This window comes from Orbicella franksi, chromosome 8 (genome assembly GCF_964199315.1).
Source record: "Orbicella franksi chromosome 8, jaOrbFran1.1, whole genome shotgun sequence".
NCBI classification, from domain to species: domain Eukaryota; kingdom Metazoa; phylum Cnidaria; class Anthozoa; order Scleractinia; family Merulinidae; genus Orbicella; species Orbicella franksi.
In genome coordinates, this window is record NC_138152.1 from 16,850,061 (window position 1) to 16,859,471 (window position 9,411).

The following is a 9,411-nucleotide window of genomic DNA, read 5'->3' on the forward strand; positions in this document are numbered from 1 at the left end:
ACAAAATTCAAATTGCCCTTGGGTCCTATTGATCTACATTCAGAACTAGAGGATCCCATCATAAATAATCTATTATTTATTTTTTACCCATTCAAGCTGATGAATTTTTGCTAGTAGAATTTTTGAAGTAGAATAATTAACTTTAAAAAACAGCAAAAGTTATTATTACTTCTGGGATAACTTCCCATGTTTCTGAACCCCTCAAGATTTAAATAACAAATTTAAATTTAGAAATATTTTCTAATCACAACACAACAAACATTCTGGAAAATATCCAGTCATTAATTAAAAGTCAGAGGCTGAAGAAAGTTTGGGAATTATTATTCGCCACACTTGATGCAGTTCCACCTTGCACCTGATGCATACCCCCACTTTCCATATATCCATAAGTATGCTGGGGTGGGACAGATATGTAACCATACGGCTGGTAGCTTCCTTGAGTGGAAGACTGAACAGATTCGGCTGGTTGCTGTGATGACATAATCATTTGCATGAGTTGAAGCTCGTGTCTTCTGGCCCTCTCGTTCTCTTCGCGATAAAACTCAAGGAGATCTTTGGTTGGGTCTCTTTCTAACAACTTCTCCATGCATTCAACAGCACTTGAGACAACTTCTTTCCTTTTTTTCCCTCGATTTTTGACTGGTACAAAAAGCTTCCTACCATCTGACGATCCGTTACCTGTACTCTTCTCGATGTCCTCTAAACTTGCTGGACTTGCCCTTGATTCTTCGTTTACATCTTCACTGCTCCCATCAGTTGGTTCAACTGCTCTTTCACGCTGACAGGAATCACGAGTTTTGACGAGAGCAAATAGCATGGGGAACCATGGCCCATAATTCTTTTCTTCTTGGAAACACTTAACACCTGTCGCGGTTTTGACGGTGAGAGCCACTTTTTTGCATTCGCTTATCAGCTTTTTAAACTTGTTTCTCACTTGCTCCACAGTGAACTGAACCTCATGACCACGTGCTTCGAACCGTTCCTGCATATCTTTGAGCAACTTGCTATATATTTCATTGTTTCTAGAGTTTTTTGAATTCGTGAAGATAATTCCAGGGCTGGAAATAACAGTCGGTCGTCGGACATTGTCCGACCAAATTTTGAATATGTCCGGCCAATTTCACATTATGATCGGACACGATGTCCGAACATTCCACCAACACCTATTGTCCAGCCATAAAATTTGGTTATATAAATTGTTAAAAAGGCTCGAAGTTGCGACCGGTACGGTCGCCAATGCAGCGAAAATTTTATCTTTACCGACCAAAAATTCTGGTTTAGTCGACTACCGAAAATACGTCTGCGTTCACGGGCTACCACAATGGCGACTACGTTTCTCTGTGTTGACGATCAACAACGGTTATTTTCTCAGTCATTATGTCCTTCCAGAAATACATAGTGAAAGATCTTTACTTCTATAACATTCAACATAAGAAAAGAAAGCAATCTGTCCTTTTGCTTTGCTGTAAAGGATTTCACCACATCGGAAAACTTGCAAATGGCTGATCGTATTTGAAATCGCCCAATAATGCATCGCAAACCCTTGAGCATTAAGTACGTCGTGTATGCATACCGATTGTGTCTTTTGTAATGCATACACAAAATTAGCGGCCAAAAGAGTCTTGGAAATTTTTTCTTTACAATGTTATGCATTGAGTTCTTTTCTGAATAAAATTCCACTTGATTTTTATCACTTAGTCGCCAAATGCCTACTCAAGTATTTTTTTTAATTTTGGGCCCTTGACTCTGACAGTTTGAGCCATATCCAGGAGCCCATTATGGGCTTCTGCCATATCATAAAGCAGAAGTGTTCATCTTCCTTGTACTTGCCAAATAAATTACTTTTCAGAAATCGCCCTATTATGCATTACATGCACTGCGATATGCTGTTAGCCCTTCATGTATGTACCCTAGAGTCAACTTTGGTCAGGAGCCCATGACTAGGAGCCTGCAACTCCCATACTAAGCCTATGTCATGGTATTTTTACAGACCAGTCTATTTTAAGGCTTCTTTTCCCTTGAAAAAAGTCAGTTCCTGTCTAAATGAGCACGCATCGGTAAGGGGAAAAAATGGAGGCCTCAGGTGGACATGACGACCTAATCTTCCGGTGAAATTGTAAAGTCCGTACTTGTGATTGGTCACTGAGGTTCCTGCGGGGGCTGAATTCGCGGTAAATTCAAACTAAAAAAAGATCGGTGTGTGAAAACACCGGGACAGGAATATTGAGGAAGTTGCACACCCCTAGTGAAGGGTTCCTGTGTAGAAAACTAGGTTTGCTTGAAGAACATATAATCAGGAGATAACCAGGAGAGATTGGTGCAGTCATTTAGTAGATAAAGTCATCTAGTTAATCATAAATGATAAATAAATCACATTTAAATACAGTTTTGAACGATTTGTATTGAAAATCTTTACAGTATATGCTAATAAATTTTTTATGCTAATTAATTATATTAATCAATTATGCAAATTAATGTCCGGTCAAATTGATAAGATGTCCGACCAAAATGAAGATTTGAAAGGACACATGTCCTGTTAAAGAAGAAAAATGATTTCCGGCACTGTAAATTCTTTTCTTGTAATAATCACTATTACAAACGATATCCACCATATCCGTAATGTCGTTTTCTTTCCAACTCGATTTCCTTCCAACTTTCTTCTTCTTTGCCCGATTGCTCTCGGAATTCGAAGACTTGCTAATTTCAGATTCAGCGTCGCTAGCTTCTTCTTCGCCTTGCTCCCTTCCATATCCATAGCCAGCTAATGGAATGTTTTCATCAAAGGGTTCCTCTTCGTCCCATGATACATCACCAGCTTGCTCTTCGGCGGAGGAAATTTCGTTTTCGTTTATACATCTTCGCCAAGCCGCCATGTTTTTACTTCCGGTAACATTCAATGCGCATACTCCGTAAAGGAAAATTCTCCTCGTGGTCTCCTCGTAACTCCTCGCGTGAACGCAATCCCGCCAAAATACATTAATATAATTTATGAATTTTGTTTGGCACGGCAGAGGCACGACGTTTGAATCGCTGCCGTGCCAGAGTCATGTAGCACGACAGAGCTTGTCGAACTTAATTGCTTTGCCGAACTTAATTCAGAAGTTTGATTCAGACGCCGTGCTTCTGCCGTGCTTTTGTCGAACTTAATTCTTGAATTTAGTTCGGCACGGCAGAAGCACGACGTCTGAACTGGGTCTAATTCAGTAATTGGCTTTGTATACATGCGGCAAGTCGACAATAACGAAGCGAAACGACGAATTTTCCGCGAATGTATTCGTGTTCATTGACATTTTTATAACTCCTCAATAGTTGTAAGTTAACTCGTCATCCAGGGTTTTAACCTTTACAGCCTTTATAAGCCAAAAGGGCCGGCAAATTGTCGATCGTGACTGTCAGTGTGGCGGGCTCGACTTGCGACCCGCATTTCGAAATCGAAAAAATATATATACATCGTAGCCGTGCTAATCGTAGCTAGACTCCGAATTGTATTGCTAGATGATACAGTTCTTTCATTTAAAAAGTCTTGTCCATTTTCAATAAAATATGAAGCACTAATACCCCAAATATGTTTTCACAGCGCTCGAAACCCAGTCAAACGTCTCTTGAGTGTTTTGAGCCATGTCCTTCGATGACGTCAGAAGAGGCCCGACCCAGATCCCACCATGCTCGGTGGTGGGGCAAGAAATTACAACTTTAAACGCCTGTAGAATCGCAGGGATTTTATCAATCGAAATAATTTTTTCGCTGAAGTAATATAGAAAACTAGTAGTTTTCATTAAAGGAAAATAATTGGGGGCTAGTTGCACTTTCAAATTTTCTTGCAGGAATCAACCTACGGTGGTTTCCTTCAACTATGGCGTTTTTTGAGGCCAGATACGGTGCCTCCACATCGCAAACGTAGATCATGTTCACCTTCCCGCCATTCGCACGATCGGGACTCGCCATCTAACTCACACAAACATCGTCGTTCAAAGGACAACGACAAGCTGGAGTCCATTCTGAAGTCTCTCGAGACCCTTAAAAATGATGTTTCCAACTGTAGCGCCGTTTGGCTCTTTATGAGTCCCACTTCGAACAACAGAAAACGGTTTTCGAACCAGATCATGAGGTCGACTGCGACGCCATTTCCTTGTTGGTTTCTGAAGACCCCGCGTTCGACTCTGTCAATGGAGATGAGGCTTTTCAGCCATCAGCCGAGGCAGAATTGTCGCTAAATGAGGATACTAAGCCTCCAAACACGACTATTAAGCCACCAAACAAGGCCTCTGAGCCGCCCAACAAGGCTATTAAGCCACCAAACGACGCCTCGAGTACAGGCAGGCTCAAATGACAACGCCGACTTCGCATGTTATGACCCCGACGCTTCTGTTGCATCCTGGAAACTATCCAAGGTGTTTTCTTCATTCTTGGACAAAAACTCCGAAGCAAACTCAGTGACGATCAAGTTTTGGATATTTTGGAAACTAGCAGTATCTCATCTGTCGGCGCTTTAGCGTCACCTACACCTGATACTACGATCATCAACCAAATTTCAAATCCCCAATCCAAGAAATATGCACAAGAACGTGATAAGGAACTTACCTCCGGCCCTCTTTCCTGTCTACATGACGCACTTGAATCAAAGGAAACTATCTCTAATGTTAGAGCAGGCACTAATGTTAAAGCAGGCACTATGCCTTCTTGGCTCAGCCAACTATCAGCCATTAATATGGCCAAGATTAATTTAGGGGACCTCCCTTTACCTGACGCTAAGAAAATGCTTTTGGGGATGACTTTCCCTCCCGTGCCTCAAAGCAGGCTGACCTATCACGTGGCCCCTCTAAAACCCTCTCATCAAATACAGGGGGCCAATTTCCTCAGAGATCTGGCGCCTCTCGACGTTTTAGATCTAGAACAGCCCCCAAGCGACACACCTTCCACTCTGCAAAGTATGCCCAAACCCGTGCAAAAAACCTCTTTTTTCGTCCTCAAAGGACGGCCCAACAAGAGTCAACCAGCACCTATCCCAGTGGGAGCAAATAACTTCAGACCCAGAAATTCTAAGTATTGTAAAGGGATGTCAAATAGATTTTCATTCACTCCCAGTTCAGGCTTGCTCTCCTGTTACAAGAGCAGGTCTATCAGAAACTCAGTCGATCAATGCAGAAGTCCAGGAACTGTTAAAGAAAGGAGCTATTCAGGAGGTCAACCGTTCAGACCAAGGCTTCTACAGCTGCCTTTTTCTGGTTCTGAAGTAAGAAGGGACTTACAGACCTAGGGAGGCAGCATGACCGAGTGGTTTAGGGCGCTGGATTTGAAATCTGGAGGTCCCTGGTTCAAATCCTTCACTCTGCTGCTATCTGGATTTGTTCTCGGTAGTCCCGAGTTCAACTCCTCGACTGCGTTGTGTAAATAGCCAACTGGTCAGCCTCCCACCAGTTGGGATTCTTAATAGTTTATTTTCTATTTACAATATTTGGTTATTTATTTACAGTGTCCCCAATTAGCACAATAGTGCTAAATACATTCGACACTTAAATAAAGTTATTATTATTATTATTATTATTATTATTATTATTATTATCGTCCTCACGTAATGTATTATTATTATTATTATTATTATTATTATTATTATTAATAGATTTGAGTTCATTAAACCGATGTGTTCGCAACTCAACTTCCAGATGGAAAACCTTCAATGTTTAAAAACCCTTCTCAGGAGGGGAGACTACATGACAAGTATCGATCTAAAAGATGCCTATTTTTCCGTTCCCATGCACGGAAAACAGCACCGCAATAGATTTCTTTGGCCCATTTAAACCCCGCGGTGAAGTCACACCCAAGTGGCCCTTTCAGACAGACAAGTAACCCCAAGCATCGTTATGAATTCGTTCAACGCATTATAGACGCCTTTGGAGGAAGTGGACCAGAGATTTCTTTCCTACATGTAGTTTGATTGTGCGTCAAAAGTGGCACAATGCACGCCACAGCTTATTAGTGAGGGATGTGGTGCGTATCCAAGATACGAACCAAGTGCGGGGCAACAGGAAACTCGGAATTGTTTCGCGAACCTACCCAGGGGATGACGGAAAGGTGCGAAAGGTGGAAGTGCAGTACAAGAACCCAGAGCCAGGAGAGGCAGTGGAGAAGTACCAAGGGCGAGGCTATGTCACTGTCTAACGAGCTGTACACAGGTTGATTGTTTTGGTAACGGCAGACAACAAAGACGAAGAAACCAATCCTTACTAATGACACTCGTATGCTAGCTTCAGAACAGTTGTCAGAGAAGAACAAATCTGATTGAGAACTGGAAAACTTGGGGGCGGGTGTGTTTCGTTCACGAAAGAACGTGCGTTATTTTGAGCCCACGCGTGCTTAGATATGCATGAATCATCGCAGTTTACGTATTTGCATATTCTATCAGTTTTTCGCAATCAGCGTTCTTGTAACGGTTACCGTAGATTTTGAACTGTAGTTTCGTTTTGCTGTAACTCTCTTGAGCCACCGGGTAAGTGTTAGCCATCAGGCATCGAACTGCTTATGTTTCTTTCGTTTAGTTTCATGTTAAGTTTGTTCGTGCCTTTGTATATATTTCTAGGTTTCGAAGTAATTACCGACGAATGGAATTAAATTGTTGTGACTAAAGCGTCGACTGGTACTTTGAGAACGGTGAATTGTACTGCGAGCGAAACAGGAAATTAGGGTATTAGGATATTAAGGTATTAGGGTATTAATTTAATAGCTTATTAGGGTGTTATAGGGAATTAGGGTGTTAGGGTGTTAGGGTGTTAAGGTATTAGGGTCTTAGGGTTTTAAAGTAGAAGGGTATTAGGGTATTAAGGTATTAAGTTTTTAGGGTATTAGGGTATTAGGGTAATAGGGTATTGTGGTATTGTGGTATTAGGGTATTAGGGTATTAGGGTATTAGGGTATTAGGGTATTAGCGTATTACGGTATTAGAGTATTGGGGTATAAGGGTATCAGGGTATCAAAATATTAGGATATTAGGGTGTTGAAGTATAATGGTATTAGGGTGGTACGGTGTTAGGGTATTAGGGTATTTAAGTGTTATAGAGTTAGGGTGTTACGGTTTTAAAGTATTACGGGGCTAGGTCGTTAGGGTATTAGGGTATTAGGGTATTGGGGTATTGTTGTATTTGGATATTAGGGTATAAAAGTAATTTCCCAATACCCTAATACACTACTACCCCAATAATCCAATACCCAAATACCCAATACCCGAATACACTAAGAGACCAATAACCCAATACCCCAATAACCCAAAACCCCAGAAACTCAATACCCTAGCACACTTATATTTTAATACCCTGATACCCTAATAACCCAATAGCCCAGTACCCCAACACTCTAACACCCTAATACCCCAATACCCTAATAACCTAATATTATATACCCTAATACCCTAATGCCCAAATTCCGTAATACCCTTACACCCTAATACCCTAACACCCTAATACCCTAATACCCTAATACCCTAACACCCTAATACCCTAACATCCTAATACTCTAACACCCTAGTACCCTAATACCCTAATACCCTAACACACTAATACCCTAATACCCCAATACCGTAATACCCTAATACCCTACTACCCTAACATCCTAACACCCTAATACCCTAATATCCTAACACCCTAATGCCCTAACACCCTAATGCCCTAATACCCCAATACCCTAACGCCCTAATACCTTAACACCCTAATACCCTAACGCCCTAATACCCTAATACCCTAATACCCTAATACCCTAATACCCTAATACCCTAATACCCTAATACCCTAATACCTTAATACCCTAATACCCTAATACCCCAATGCCCTAATACCCTAACACCCTAATGCCCTGACCCTAATAATATTCTGAGACCCTAATCTTGCATACGGCTTTTTTAACCTGGAGATTTCGTAAGCAATTTATAGGGTTTTAGTGGTGGTGCAGATTAAGCAAATGATATGCAAATGATGTGTTCTTCCATCATCTGTAAACTTTTTGGGGTAACTCCGCTGACCAGTAGATAAAGTTCCTGAAATCACTGTATCAGTCAATATTGCAGGTACGTGTATCATTTTACATTACTAGGTCTGGCTGCGATTGTTGCACTAAAAATAGAAACTTGTTTTGTTTGCTTTCTGGGTATAGTTCATTTAACATTTCTATCACAATCGTAATCTTAAATTAACAGTTAACTCTAAATAAGACCAAATGTTGGCTTTTGTAATACCCGTTGGGAACGTTTTAGATGACAGGGGTTAAGTTGCTGAAAGCTGCTATTGTCAATTTCGGCTCAGAAGTTTGAAGTTGAGTAAAGATTGACAAGAGGCAATATATAGAACCCTACGAATTGAAATGCAATCCGAGCATTAAGATTTTGCCCACTGACAAAAATATTTGGGCCTGTTCAAGCTGATATACTTTGACACTTGAATAGGCTGATGAGCTATCATATCGTAGAGTCACACAACAGCTCTCGCGAAAAGCATATATGTCTATTTATAGTAGATTTAAGTATCGAAACCCGATCGCATGTGTTACGTTTGATTTTGAGGTCATTTGAATCAACAAAATTTGATTCTTACTACAATTCAGTGTACGGCTAATTTAACTGGAAAAAAGGACAAATAGGACTCCTATGTTCCCTGTGTACTAGCCACACTAAACGTCGGCATCCGATCGAAAACATTACTTTGGAAAACTGCGTCTTCCTAGTGCTTAATTTGCATTATAATAAAAAAAATTGTCATGGCGGCTATCGATCATGAATAATAAGGTCTATAAAATATATAAGATTAAAGAAATGTGTTGGTTTAATTGGTTATGTACTTGTAGGTACACACGTATGACACCAGAACGATTTGAGCACCTTCTTTTAATGGTAGGATCACGAATTAAGAAGAAAGATATGAGGATGAGAGAGGCAATAGGTCCAGCCGAAAGACTGACACTCACTCTACGATATTTAGCGAGTGGAAATGATCAGCAGTCACTCAGTTTCTCATACAGAATTGGTGAGGCAACTGTCAGTAACATCATCCATGAAACACTGACTGCAATATGGTCAGTGTTAAAGGATCGATATTTAAGGCCACCAGAAAAGCAAGCAGATTGGTGCAAATTACACAAGCTGCTGTCTGTTTACACAATTATTTAAGACAGACAGAACCTGCCATATATTGTCCAACAGGCTTTGTGGATAGCTTTGATAGTTCAGGTAATATCCTACTAGGAGAGTGGCGAAGTATTACTTCGGCAGATGGCAACACAAGCGCTATGCAAGATTTACCACCTCCAAGGGGCAGTAGATATGCAAATTCTGCGTTGCAAACTAGAGAGGCTTTGAAGTCTTATCTTAACTCTGACCAAGGGGCAGTTTCGTGGCAGTGGGACTATGTGCGGAGTAGAAGGCCTATCCGG